At 43.3% G+C, this 15,525-nt stretch overlaps 1 protein-coding gene across 9 annotated transcripts in view; it reads left to right on the forward strand.

Annotated features, from left to right (window-relative positions):
* The window catches only part of adgrb3 (adhesion G protein-coupled receptor B3), a 990,062-nt gene that overhangs the window by 878,219 nt on the left and 96,318 nt on the right, over positions 1–15,525 (forward strand). The gene's annotated exons all lie outside the window — the stretch shown is intronic.

Raw genomic sequence — 15,525 nt, forward strand, 5'->3', positions numbered from 1 at the left:
AATGTTACAAATTTCCTTTACACCATTTAGCTGCATACCAGCTGCTGTGTTTTGAAGTGATTCAATGTTTTCTAAGGGGTATTGGGAATTACATTTTTGAGTCCTGGCAATGGACATTGGGGAGTCACTGAGAGGTCTTAATAGCTTGGGAGCAAGTTAATGCAGAACTCATAGTCACAAAGAGAAGCAATCTAATTTGGAAACAGTAGACCCACCACTCTTAGGTTAATAACTGATCATTTAATGAAGTTTGTTATCGGTCGCAAATGAGGGTTATCTTTATGATCGCAGCATAGTAAACGGTGATACTGCTTGAGCAGCTGATAGCCCAGTTGAAGGGTTGCTGCTGAAACTGGAATCAGTGGGAATTTAAGATTAAAACCTGTAGCGGGTAAAGAATTAGTTGAAGGAAAGAAATCAAAAAGTGCTTGTTAGTGAAATGATGTGAGGTTCGGCAGTGCTACCAAGTCGAGTGCTGGAGGGCACATTGGTGGAGCACCGTGAATCTAACCTGCATTAATAACTTGGATATAAAAACACAGTGAAAAATGGTCAAGATATCCAGATGGTACTGAACTAAAGATAGAAATTAGATAGGTATGAACAGAATTCAGAGAGGTTCCAACAAAGGGATTTGGGTAAATCAGTAAATGAAGTAATAATGACAGATTCACATTTTTTGGTATTGAATTTAAAGATTACACATTGATTACAATTACAAAGACTACACATTGGATGGAACAATGGTATGTGGAGATAACAGTAGACAAGCTAATTGGAAGTTGTTTCAAGAACCCAGTACACACTTGATGGGCTGAATTGCCTTGTATACTATATCATTAAAATATGTGGATAGAACATACAAACACATGAATTAGGAGCAGGAGTAGGCCACTCAGCCCCTTGAGCTTGCTCCACCATTCATTAAGATCATGGCTGATCTGACTGTAGCCTCAACTCCACATTCCCGCATACCCTTGATAACCTTTCACCCCCTTGCTTATCAAGAATCTATCTACCTCTGCCTTAAAAATACTCAAAGACTCTGCTTCCACTGCCTTTTGAGGAAGAGAATTCTAAAGACTCACAACACTCAGAGAAAAAATGCCTCCTCATCTCTGTGTTAAATGGGAAATCCCTTATTTTTAAACAGTGACCCCTACTTCTAGATTGCCGTACAAGAGGAAACATCCTCTCCACATCCACCCTGTCAAGACCCCTCAGGATCTTTTATGTTTCAATCACGTCACCTCTTACTCTTCTAAACTCCAGCAGATACAAGCCTAGCCTGTCCAACCTTTCCTCATACGACAACTCTCCCATTCCAGATATTGGTCTAGTAAATCTTCTCTGAACTGCTTCCAATGCATTTACATCATTCCTTAAATAAGGAGACCAATACTGTACACAGTACTCCAGATGTAGTCTCACCAATATCCTGTATAACTGAAGCATACCCTCCCTACTTTTGTATTCAATTCCCCCTGCAATAAGTGATAACATTCTATTAGCTTTTCTAATTACTTGCAGTATCTGCATACTGACCTTGCGTGATTCATGCACTAGGACAACCAGATCCCTCTGAACCTCAGAGCTCTGCAATTACGCACCATTTAGATAATATTCTTTTTTATTCTTCCTGCCAAAAGGGATAATTTCACATTTCCCCACATTATACTCTATTTGACAAACCTTTGCCCACTCACTTAACCTATCTATATCCCCTTGTAGCTTCCTTATGTCCTTTCCACAACTTACTTTCCTACCTTTCCTTGTACCATCAGCAAGTTTAGCAACCATACATTCGGTTCCTTCATCCAAGTCATTTATATAAATTGTAAGAAGTCGGGGCCCCAGCACTGGTCTGTACAGAAAATCAGGGCATGCCAATCACAGATGTAAAAAGACCCTAGCTGACATATGTGCATCAGAGAATGTCATACCTTAAACAATGTACTCAGCTCATATTATCATCAAATATTCAGGCCATAGATTGTCCTACAAGAGCCAAAAGACTGATCTCTTGAAAAGTATTACAAAGTTACAAAGTATTTACAAGACAGAGTTGGGCCATTCGGCCCAACTGGTTTCTGCCGGTGCTTACGTTCCACACGACCCTCCTCCCACCTTTCTTCATCTCATCCCATAAACATATCCTTCTATTCCTTTCTCTCTCATGTGTTTATCTACCATTTCCTTAAACACATCTATGCTAGTCAAGTATTCATTTGGTAGTACAGAGTATTGCTGAAAAAAGAGACATGTCAAAGCTTTTTGTCTTGCACTCAGCAGGACACTTTGCAGGAATACCAATATAAGGGGAAAACAGCAACTCATACTGTATGTCATAAGACCAATCTTTACATCAGAGGGGTACCAATGGAATCCAGAGGTTCCTACAAAGTGATTTAAGTAAATCAGTAAATGAAGTAATAATGACAGATTCACATTTTTTGGTATTGAATTTAAAGGTTATACATAGGAAGGAAAAATGGGATGCGGAGATAACAGTGGAAAGCTAATTGGAAGTTCATTCAGAAAACTCGTACAGTCATGAAGGGCTGAATTGCCTCGTGCGCTGAATCATTATAATACACGATTTTTGTATTTTACAGTACAAAATAAAGACGAAAAGCTTTGACATGTCTCTTTTTTTGGCAGTACTATGCTATTGAGGTCACTGTTCCTCATGGTAGTGAGTTCCACATTCTAACCACTCTTGGGATACAGAAGTTTGTCCTGAATTCATAATTGGGTTTATCAGTCACTATTTTATATTTATGGGCCCTCATTCTGGTCTCTCCTGCAAGTGGAAATATCCTCTCTATGTCTACCCTATTAGACCCCTTCGGATTCTTATCAGATGATTGAGTTACAAGGAAAGACTGGAGGAAGCAAGGCTCCTTATTGTGATAGGATCTTATAGAAACAGGATATTGAATGGCGTGATTGGATGAATTAGCAACATTACTTCAAAACAAGCCAACACATTAGACAACAGAGGCACAGATTAAAACTTGCAAAAGAACAACTTAAAATAGTTGCTAGGGTGAACTTCTTCATACAATGCTTGATCAACATTTGGGAGGACATTTTAGGTGGGGTTGCAGAGGCGAAAACTATAGATTAATTTACAATGCTGTTAGGTGAATATGAAGACATAAATTTTTCTCTGCCCCGTTTGGGTTCCATACTTGTGACCAGCTGCATGTGAAGTGCAGTGAGACGTTGTTGACAGACATAATTAAGAGTTATATAAATAGTTTGATATTCCTCATTTTGCTGACAATGATACACAAACAGTGTAATTTAATGATGCATTCAAATATCACCTTATCTTGAATTTGTAAAATAATTTAAATCAAATACATTTTCACGAAGTTCCTAATCGACTGGCATAAAGTAGCAAAACAAGGTCGCGTTCTTACAATGAATTCTATATTCTCAAAAACCGAGATAACATTGTAGAATAAGTTCAAATTTCTAAATAATTAATGGAGGACAGTGCAGAGTTGTTGGGCGGAATCGTTCCAGATTTGCACTAAGTGCGGTAGCGAGCGTGTAAAACGACGTTTTATGCACCGATCACAATAACGGGTTTTCACGCTATATCATCTGCTTCCCGCCTCACTAATTATGCAGCCACAGGAAACATGCCATCTCACTGCCTCTGAATCACCCACCACACCATTTCCTCAGTCCGGGTGCCATATCTAAACTGCAGCCATGCACACGGTTCTCAATGCTTACAGCCCACGACTGCTCCAGTGAAGACATGGTCCTGAAAACCAAGGAGAGTTCAATGACCCACCTCTGGAATGCATTTTGGAGGCCCGCTGTGATGTCTTCCACCCCCACTCTGGCCGCAGGAGGGCCAGCAATCTCACCACTCCAGCTTGGTAGGCGATGGCAGCGGTGGTCAGTGCCAACGCTGCACACGAGGTTGGCCATCCAGTGCAGAAAGAGGATGAATGATCTCATCCGTTCAGACAGGGTAAGGTAACCATCCCATCACTCTAAACTCACACATCAGCCCATCACACATTCACTGGCATCTCACTCACTGCCAGCTCAAGGGACATCATCACTCACTCTCTCACACAGACCCTCTCATCTCCACCTGGCCTCATCTCCTCTGGATACTGCCTCCTCAGCCCTCACCATCTTGAAGCCACTTGCACAGATCAACATGTGCCCCCACACCCTGGGATACCCACTTCCCCAGTACAGCCCTCACCCTGCAGCCTCTTCCCTTGCCTGAAGCCACTTCTTCCCCTTCCCCAAGCAAGCCCAAGCCCTGCAGCTTTGAAAAGCCATGGCTGGTCTGGTCGGTTGAGATCTGTCCATGAGCCCCTCTATCAGTGATGTGGTGCTGCCTGTGGAGCCTGGTGCTGATGACTGCGACTGCTGCCCAAAGCAATTAGGCAAACAAACCTCGAAGTCCCTAGTGAAGTGCAGCTCGCCAGATACACGTCGCTTATGTACAGTTGTGAAACACGTTGGTGTGCAATCACGTCAATGTGCTCGGATGATCCAGTGTGGGGGGGCTGATTCCAGCGAGTAGAGCTTATAATCAGATAGTATCTCTGTACATGAACAAGAAGCAGTTTTTCCTTTCCTCACATTCGCACCTATCATTTGGCAGCGATTTTCTGAGGAGCGAAAGACAATGGTGTAATTAATGCACTTCGTGACATTTTGTTTATTTTTTAAAAATCATTGTTGGCGTGGGTAGGGAATAATCCTGAAATACCATTTAAAATAATAGGTTAACAAGGACATTAAAAAAAAGCAAATAAAACACTAGGGGCAGAATATTGCGCTCATTCGGCAAGTGCACACCCGACCTGAGCGAGCATAAAATGACACGCGATGATGTTGGGCGAGCATCCCGATGTCATCACACACTGACACGATATTTCGGTTGGCGGGTGTGCGCGGAAGTTGGCAGCGCGCCTGCCGACAATTAAGCGGCCTTTGAAGGCTCTTAATCAACTAATTGGAATTTTTCGCTGCCCATCCAACCATTCGGCTGGCAGGTAGGGCGAAAAGGCCAAGCGGCCTTTGCATTTTTGGCAAAATCTCATCCACGTGTGGGATGAAGTTTCATCCAGTGAGTAAAAATATTAAAAAATTTTTGCACTCATATTTTACATGTCCTTGCTCAGGGACATGTTTTCATTATTTTAAAAATTTTTTTTATATTAATAAAAATCTTACCTTAGGGAGCTTTTACTGCACACACCCCAGGCGCATGCGTGAACATCAGCGCTCGCACTCCTGCCGCCCCCAGCGCTGAGTGCTGCAGCGCGCAGTTTACGCTGGCTGGCCATTAATTGGCCAGCAGCATGAAATCCATGTCGGGGCCTGATCACAGGCGGCAGGCGGCTTCACGACCGCTCCCGAGCCCACCCGACGAGGGCAAAATTCTGCCTTAGGGTTTATTTCCAGAGGAGTAGAATTGAAAAGTAAAGAAGTGATGTTAAAGTTATATCAAACCTTAGACCACATCTGCAGTACTGCACACAGTTCTGGTCAACATATCATAAAAATTATATGGGGGTGAATTTTACACCCCCAAATCCTGTCCCTCACCCCTTCCCCGTCAGCATATTTGACGACAAGAGGGAGGAGGGTCAAGTAAAATAAAACGGGTGGCTAGCACCCCCCTCCCGCCTTCCCACCCACCCTGGAGCTGTCCCTCATATTATGGTGGATGAGTCAGACATCAGGCAGCCTGTCTGTCCACCCTTAGGCCTATTGAGACCCTTAAGTTGCCAATTAAAGGCCATTTAAGGGCCTCTCTCCACCTCCACCACCATAATATGGTGGGTAGTTGGAATGAGAAAGTGCCCAACCTACTACTTGCCTTCATTGGCAGGGGTATTGAGTATAAAAGCTGGGAAGTCATGCTGCAGCTGTATAGAACCTTGGTTAGGCCACACTTGGAATATTGCGTGCAATTCTGGTCACCACATTACCAGAAGGATATGGAGGCATTGGAGAGGGTGCAGAGGAGGTTTACCAGGATGTTGCCTGGTCTGGAGGTTATTAGCTATGAGGAGAGGTTGGAAAAACTCGGATTGTTCTCACTAGAGCGACGGAGATCGAGGGGCGACTTGATAGAAGTTTACAACATTATGAGTGGCATGGACAGAGTAGATAGTCAGAAGCTTTTTCCCAGGGTGGAAGAGTCAATTACTAGGGGACATAGATTTAAAGTGAGAGGAGAAAACTATAGAGGAGATGTGCGGGGCAAGTTTTTTACGCAGAGGGTAGTCTGGAATTCGCTGCCAGAGGAGGTGGTGGAAGCAGGTACGATAGTGGTGTTTAAGAGGCAGCTTGACAAATACATGAATAGGATGGGAATAGAGGGATATGGACCCCGGAAGTGCAAAATGTTTTAGTTGACGGGCAAAATGATTGGCGCAGGCTTGGAGGGCCGAAGGGCCTGTTCCTGTGCTGTACTTTTCTTTGTTCTTTGTACTCTTCCAACTCGGGCTAAAAGGTGAGAAGGAAGGGGAGGGTACCTCCTTTGGTGGGGGGTCTCCTGTGCCCATTGCAGGCACATATCCCATGATGCTACCCCCTTTTGTGCCTCCCCCCTGGCCTCTAGACAACAACCGGCTCCCCTTTTCCCCAACCCCCTCACCTGCCCATTTGAAAAGAGAAAGCTAAGGGGTGACCTTTAACATCTAAAAAGTTTTGATAGAGTGGATACAGAGAGAATGTTTCCTCTTGTACGGAAAAGCAAAGCTAGAGGCAGTCAATATAGGATAGTCACCAAGAAATCCAATAGGGAATTCAGAAGAAACTTCTTCACCTGGAGAGTGGCAAGAACATGGAACTCATTACCACAGGTATTAATGAAGAGAATAGTATAGATGGATTTGAGGGCAAGTTCGATAAGTATATGAGGGAGCAAGAAATAGAGGGTTATGCTGATAGAGTTAACTGAGGAAAGGCAACAGGAGACTTGTGCTGGTATTTACTAATTGGGCCGAATGGCCTGTTTCCATGCTGTACATCCTATTTGATCCTACAAGGATGTACTGGAGGGACTGACATCCTTGAAGGCGGATAAGTCACCAGGGCTGAATGGATTGTGTCCCTGGTTGTTAAAGGAAGCCAGGGAGGAAATAGCGGACGCTCTATGGATCATTTCCAATCCTCACTAGATACAGGTGAGGTACCAAAGGATTGGAGGTCTGCGAGCATTGTACTGTCATTTAAAAAGGGTGTGAGGGATAGGCCAAATAATTGTAGACCTGTCAGTCTGACTTCTGTGGTGCACAAATTATTAGAATCAATTCTGAGAGACAAGCTAAACTGTCACTTAGATAGGGGCAGATTAATCAGGGATAGTCAGCATGGTTTTGTTAGGGGAAGGTCTTGTCTCATTAATTTAATTGCATTTTTTGAGGAAGTAATAAGCAGGATTGATGAGGGTAGTGCAGTGGATTTTCTCTACATGGATTTTAGTAGGGCATTTGACTGAGTGCAGCTCCCACAACTCTCAAGAAGCTTGACACTGTCCAGGACAAAGCAGCCCGCTTGATTGACACCCCATCCACAAACATTCACTCCCTCCACCACCAATGCACAGTAGCAGCAGTGCGCACCATCTACAAGATGCACTGCAGGAATTCACCAAGGCGCCTTAGACAGCACCTTCCAAACCCACAGCCACTACCTAGAAGGACAGGGGCAGCAGATAGATGGGAACACCACCACCTCCAAGTTCCCCTCCAAGCCACTCACCATCCTGACTTGGAAATATATCGCCGTTCCTTCACTGTCGCTGGGTCAAAATCCTAGAAGCACTGTGGTTGTACCTACACCAGATGGGCTACAACAGTTCAAGAAGGCAACTCACCACCGCCTTCTCAAGGGCAACTAGGAATGGGCAATAAATGCTGGCACAGCCTGCAAAGCCCACATCACAAGAATGAATTTTTTAAAAAGGTCCCACATGGCAGACTGGTCAGAAACTTAAAAGTCCATGGGATATAGGCGATTGTGGTGAGTCGGATTGAAAATTGGCTCAGCGACAGGAAACAAAGGGCAATGGTCAGTGAATGTTTTTGTGAATGGAAAGAGGTGTCCAGTGGCGTGCCACAGGGCTCAGTGTTGGGACCCTTGATGTGTGTTGTATATATTAATGATTTGGACTTAAATGTGGGGGATGTGATTGGGAAATTTGCAGATGACACAAAAATTGGCCGTGTTGTTGATAGTGAAAAGGATAGCTTTTGTCTCCAAAATGTTATTAATCGTTTGGTTGAGTGGATGGAAAAGTGGTAGATGAAATTCAATCCAGAGGAGTGTGAGGTAATGCATTTAGGGAGTGCAAATAAAGCATGCGAATGCTCAATAAATAGGAGGATATTGAGAGGGGTAGAGGAAGTGAGAGACCTTGGTGTGCGTGTCCACAGGTCTCTGAATGTGGCAGGACAGGTGGATAAGGTGAGAAAGAAGGCAGATGGAATGCTTTCCTTTATTGGGTGAGGTATTGAATACAAAGGCAGGGATGTAATGATGGAGCTAAATAAAACGCTGGTTAGGCCACAGCTGGAATTTTGTGAACAGTTCTTGTCACCACATTACAGGAAGGACATAATTGCTCTGGCGAGAGTACAGAGGAGATTTACAAGAATATTGCTAAGGCTTGAAAAATTGCAGCTATGAGGCAAGATTGGATAGGCTGAGTTTGTTTTCCTTGGAACTGAGGAGGCTGAGGGGTTACCTGATTGAGAAGTACAAGACTATGAGGGGCCTGGATAGAGTAAACAGGGATGCCCTGTTTTCCCCTAGAGGAGAGGTCAATTACCAGGGGGCACAGATTTAAGGTGATTGGTAGAAGGAGTAGAGGGGACATGGGGAAAAACCTTTTCACCCAGAGAGTGGTAGGTGTCTGGAATTCACTGCCTGACTTGGTGGTGGAGGCAGAAACCTTCAACTCATTTAAAAGGTACCTGGATCTACACGTAAAGTGTTGTAACCTGCAAGGCTACAGATCCGGTGCTGGTAGGTGGGATTAGAATGGCAGCTAGTTTTTTGTATTTTTTTTCAGCCGGCACAGACACGATGGGCTGAATGGCCTCTCTCTGTGCTGTAACTTTTCTATAGTTCTATAATGATATTAAAAATCTTTTCCAGCAATACGTTGTGGCTGAACTGTGAAACAGTTGAAGTATCCCTGACTGTATTATGTTTCAAGGAATAACTTAATATAAACCAAATGGATAAATTAACTTGATGAGGCAAATAGGGTCAAACTGATTCCACTGGCAGGAGATTTTGTAACCAGGGGACATAGATATAAGAAAATTGGCAAAAAAAAATCTAGTGGGCAGGTAAAGAGGCATTTTTTCTTTGAGTTGTTACAATCTGGAATGCACTGCCTGAAAGGGTGGTGGAGGCAGAATCAATGGTAACTTACAAAAGAGAATTGGATAATCAGTTGAAAGGAAACAATTCTCAGGGCTACAGGGAAAGGGAAGAGGGAGTGGGACTAATTGGATAGCTGTTTCAGAGAGCCAGCAGAGGCAGGATGGGCCGAATGGTCTCCTCCTTTGCTGTATGATTCCTCTGCCATAGTTCTTCTGAACTACAGGCGGGATCATCCCAGAATTGTACTAAGTGCAGTAGCGGGCGCGAAAAGTGACGTTTTACTCACCGGCCGCAATAGCGGGTATTTGCGCCATATCATCCACTTCCTACATCATTAGTTATACAGTCACAGGAAACACGCCGTTTTGCTAGCAGGCGGCCTCTGAATCGCCTGTCATACTGCTACCTCACGGTTCCATCACTCCAGGTACAATATCTAAACTGCAGCCGTGCACACAGTTCTCAATGCTTGCAGCCCAGGACTGCTCCATTGAAGACATGGCCTTGAAAGCCAAGAAGAGTTCAGTGACCCATCACTGGATTGCCTCTTGGAGGCCCACCGTGATGTCCTCCACCCCCGCAATGGCTGCAGGAGGTCCAGCAATCTCACCATTCCAGCTTGGGAGGCGGTGGCAGAGGTGGTCAGCACCAACGCTGCACAGAAGAGGTTGGCCACCCAGTGCAGAAAGAGAATGAATGATCTCATCCATGCTACCAGGGTAAGGCAACCATCTTATCACTCTAAACTCATTCACTCACAAGGCCATCACACATTCACTGGCATCTCACTCACTGCCAGCTTAAGGGACATCACCACTCATTCTCTCACACAGACCCTTACATCTCCATCTGGCCTCCAAAGCCTTCACCATCTTGAGACCACTTGCACAGATCAACATGTGCCCCCAAACACACGCGGGGATGCGCCTCCTTCCCCAGTACAACCCTCACCCTGCAGCCTCTTCCCTTGCTTGAGGCCACTTCTGTCCCTTCCCCAAGAAAGCCCTCGCCCTGCAAGCCGTTGAAAAGCTAACCCCGACTTACGGCTGGTCTGGTAGGTAAAGACATGCAGTAAGACCCCCTAAAAGTGTTGTGGTGCTGCCTGCGAAGCCTGGCGCTGATGACTGTGAGTGCTGCCCGAAGCAAGGTGGGCAAACAAACCTTGAAGTCCCGAGCAAAGTGCAGCTCACCCAGTGCACATCCTTTATTTACAGTTGTGAAATGCATGCCGATGTGCTCAGATGATCCAGTGTGGCGGGGGGTGATTCCGGCGAGCTGGATTTGAGAAGCTGAAGGATTAAAACTAGGTTCCCTATGTATGGCGGCAGGAAACACGGCCTGCCATTGACGGGTGGAGCAGATGATCACAAACTGGTTTTATGATGACGTGGAACCGATTTTTGCGACCTCCTGATATTTTCCTGCCTGCTATGACGCCTGACGCAAACGGCCGTGGACGATTCAGCTCCATGTCTTGGAGAAATTCAGAATGCAGCTTAGCAACTGGTTTCAACATAGGCATGACTTTAAGCCTGTTTGTAACTGATTGATCTGTCGGTGGAAGTATCTCATCCGCGGTAATCTATTGGAAAATGCTTAATAAATCAGAGGACAGTATTTGCAATGAAGCATTGAGTGTAATGCAATTATGCGATGATGAAGCAACTGGACACAAAAGCCCAGAAAGCTAAAATGTTGGGTTTTCTATGGGAAGGGTTATGACAATATTGCCAATGGGTAGCAGTGTGTCACTCAGCATTTAATAATCGAATAGGTACCTCCTTCAGGGGCTAAAGATTTTGTTTTTAAATGATTTAGTACCTACTCGATGTAGAGTTCCTTCAAGTATTGCCCATTGAAACACACAGGTCAGAATACCATGGACTGGGAGTTTGGGTGCAGATGTCACTGTGGCTTGTAAATTGGATGCACCACCTCCTATCGCCCAACTCCACGCCCCCATCCCACCCCTCACCCCACCCCCTACCCCTCCCCCTCACCCCACCCACTCCATCCCACCCCACCTGAATTCCTGAAATACTCTCATTGTTTGTATTGTATTGTATTGGAAACAAAAGTCTACTGTTCTCTTTGCAACGTATGTTGTAAATAATATGGTATAGAAACTATGCCCAGTAGAGAGTGCCTATGAGAGTATTGTTCTGTTAAATCCACAATCACCAGACAATACTTAAGGATCTGACCTAGCTCAAAATGACTCAAACATTACTGATTCAATGCCTAGTAAGTAGACGGGGGATATTTGTACTTCCAGCGTTTGTTCAAAATTGAAGTTTTTTTTAAGTGTCTAATTCCTCCTGGACATTGTCAATAAGTGCCATCTTAAAATCAGGATTCTACAGTTGAGCGATACTCTTCCACAGTCAACAAAACACCACCATAACCTATATTTCTATGTAAAACACAGCATGGAACATAACAGCTGCTGAAGTAATGGATTCCCCTATTGGAAATTGCACAGGTAACACTAGATCCTTCTGCTAATTTAGGTTGTATTTTTCATATGTAGTTCCTATCAGACAGCCTATCAACTTTCACAATCTCACCAAGGCTGGGACCTGAACGTTCAAGGGTACCTTTTGGAAGAACTAGGAAAAAGTGGTGGAGTAGCTCTGTTAATTAAGGACTACACTAGTACAATAGTGAGAAATGACCTTAGTTCTAAAGGGCAAGATGTTGAATGAATTTGGACAGAGATAAGAAATAGCAACGGTAAGAAGTTACTTGTGGGAGTAGTTTATAGCCCCCCCCTAACAGTAACTACACTGTAGGATAGGGTATACAGGAAGAAATAACGGGGACTTATAAAAATATACATGGGTGATTTTAATCTACGTGTAGATTGGATGAATCAAATTGGCAAAGGTAGCCTGGAAGATGAGTTCATAGTGTTTTCCAGACAATTTCTTAAAGCAGCATGATCTGGAGCCAACCAGAGAGCAGGCTATTCTGGACCTGGTAATGTGCAATGAGACAGGATTAGTTAATGACCTCGTAGTAAAGGAGCCACTAGGTAGCAGTGATCATAATATGATTGAATTTCACATTCAGTTTGAGGGAGAGGAGAGTGGGTCTAAGACTTGTCCCTTAAACTTGAAGGCAATTACATGGGTATAAAGGCATGGTATATAATGGATATATAAGAGTTGGCTAAGGTCAACTGGAAAAATAGGTTAAAAAGTAGCACAGTAGAGAAACAATGGCAGACATTTAAGGAGATATTCCATGATACTCAGAAAAGATATATTCCAGTGAGAAAGAAAGACTCCAAGAGAAGGATGCACCACCTATGGCTAACTAAGGAAGTTAAAGATAGTATCAAATAGAAAGAAAAAGCATATAATTCTGTGAAGATTAGTGGTGGGACAGAAGATTGGACAGAATTTAAAAACCAGCAAAGAATGACAAAAAAGGGAAAAATTAGAGTACAAGAGAAAACTAGCTAGAGTTTTTACAAGTATTTATAAAGCAAAAGAGTAATTAAAGTGAGCGTTGGCCCTCTAGAGAGTGAGTCTGGGGAATTAATAATAGGAAATAAGGAAATGGCAGAAGCGTTTAACAGATATTTTGTGTCTATCTCCACTGTAGAAGGCACAAATAACACCCTAAAAATACCTGTAAATCGAGGTGAAAAGGAGGGAGGAACTTAAAACAATTACAATCACCAGGGAAAGGGTACTAAGAAAATTATTAGAACTAAAAGCTGACAAGTCCCCAGGACCTGATAACCTGCATCCTTGGGTCTTAAAAGAAGTGGCTGCTGAGATAATTTTCCAAAATTCTCCAGATTCTGGAAAGGACTCATCAGACTGGAAAATAGCAAATGTGACTTGCCTATTCAAGAACAGAGAGAGACAGAAAGCAAAAAACTACAGACCAGTTAGCTTAACATCTGTCACAGGGGAATTGCTGGAATCTATTATTAAGGAGGTTATAGCGGGACATGTAGAAAATCTTAACGCACTCAGAAAGCCAACATGGTTTTGTGAAAGAGAAATCATGTTTGACTAATTTATTAAAAGTTTTTTGAGGAAATGACAAGCAACATGGATAAAGGGGAACCTGTAGATGTGGTGCACCTGAATTTCCAAAAGGCATTTGATAAGGTGCCACATCAAAGATGACTAAACAAAGTAAGAGCTCAAGGTATAGGGGGTAACATATTAGCATAGATAGCGGATTGGTTAGCTAACATTTCACACTTCTCCACATTGAACTTCATCTGCCACCTATCTGCCCACTGTACCAACTTGTCTATGTCCTTTTGAAGCGCACACCAGGGGACAATTGCAAAGTTTGTGGATGATGCGAAACTTAGAAGCAGTATAAACTGTGGACAGTGAGGACAGTGTAGAACTTTAAAAGGACATAGTCAAGTTGGTGGAGTGGGCAAATAGGTGGCAGATGAAGTTCAATGCAGAGAAATGTGAGGTGATGCATTTTGGTAGGAAGAACATGGAGAGACAGAGAGACAATATAAGATAAGGGGTAAAATTCTTAAGGGGGTGCAAGAGCAGAGGGACCTGGATGTATATGTGTATAAGTCATTGAAGATGGCAGAACAGGTGGAGAAAGCAGTTAATAAAGCATACAGTATGCTGGGCTTTATTATAGAGACATAGAGTACAAGGGCAAGGAAGTTATGCTGAGCTTATATAAGATACTAGTTAGATCTCAGCTGAAGTATTGTGTACAGTTCTGAGTGCCACATCATTGGAAGGAAGGATGTGAACACATTGGAGAGAGTGAAGAAGAGGTTTACAAAAATGGTTTCAGGGATGAGAAACTTCAGTTACGAGGATAGATTGAAGAGGTTGGGACCTTTCTCCTTGGAGGGGAGAAGGCTAAGATGAGATTTGATAGAGGTGTTTAAAATCATGAGGAGGCTGGATAGAGTAGATAGGGAGAAACTGTTCCCACTCATAAAAGGATCGAGAACGAAAGGGCACAGATTTAAAGTGATTTCCAAAAAAGCAAATGTGATGTGAGAAAAACCTTTTCACACAGCGAGTGGTTCAAGTTTGGAACGCACTGCTTGGTGGCAGGTTCAATCGAGGCATTCAAGAGGGCATTAGATAATTATTTGAATAGAAACAATATGCAAGGGTATGGGGAAAAGGCAGGAGAATAGCACAAAGTCATAACGCAACAATTCTGTGATTCTGAACAGGAAGCAGAGAGTAGGGATAAATGGGTCATTTTCGAGTTAGCAAGCTGTAACTAGTGGAGTGCCACAGGGATCTGTGCTGGGGCTCAACAATTTACAATCTATATCAATGACTTGGATAAAGGGACCAATATATGATTACGATATTTGCTGAAGATACAAAGATAGATTGGAGAGTAAGATGTGAAGAGGACATAAAGAGTCTGTAAAGGGATAAAGATATGTTAAGTGAGTGGGCAAATATTTGGCAGATGGAGTATAATGTGGGAAAATGGAGGTTGTCCACTTTGGCAGGAATAATAAAAAAGCAGCATATTATTTAAATGGGGAGAGATTGTAAAACTCTGATGTACAGAGGGAACTGGGCGTCCTGGTACACGAATCACAAAAAACTAGTATCCAGATACAGCAAATGATTAGGAAGGTAAATGGAATTTTGATGTTTATTGCAAGGGGAATGGAACATAAAAGTAGGGAACAAAAACAGAAAATGCTGGAAAAACTCAGAAGAAGGGTCATACGGACTTGAAACGTTAACTCTGTTTCTGTCTCCACAGATGCTGCTAGTCCTGCTGAGCTTTTCCAGCATTTTCTGTTTTTGTTTCAGATTCCCAGCATCTGCAGTAATTTGCTTTTATAAAAGTAGGGAAGTTTTGTTACTTTGTATTGAGCATTGGTGACACCACATCCAGAGTACTGTGAATTGTTTAGTTCTCCTTATTCAAGAAAGGATATAATTGCATTAGAAGCAGTTCAGAGAACGTTCACTCGACTGATTCCTGGAATGAAGGGGTTATCTTATGAGGAAAGGTTGGGTCTGTATCATTGGCTTTTAAAAGAATGAGAGGCGATCTTATTGAAACATATAAGTTCCTGAGGGAACCTGATAGGGTGGATGCTGGGAGGATCCCTTGTGGGACAATCTAGAGCTAAGAGAGACAGTC

Source organism: Cetorhinus maximus, chromosome 5 (assembly GCF_964194155.1).
Source record: "Cetorhinus maximus chromosome 5, sCetMax3.hap1.1, whole genome shotgun sequence".
Lineage (NCBI taxonomy): Eukaryota > Metazoa > Chordata > Chondrichthyes > Lamniformes > Cetorhinidae > Cetorhinus > Cetorhinus maximus.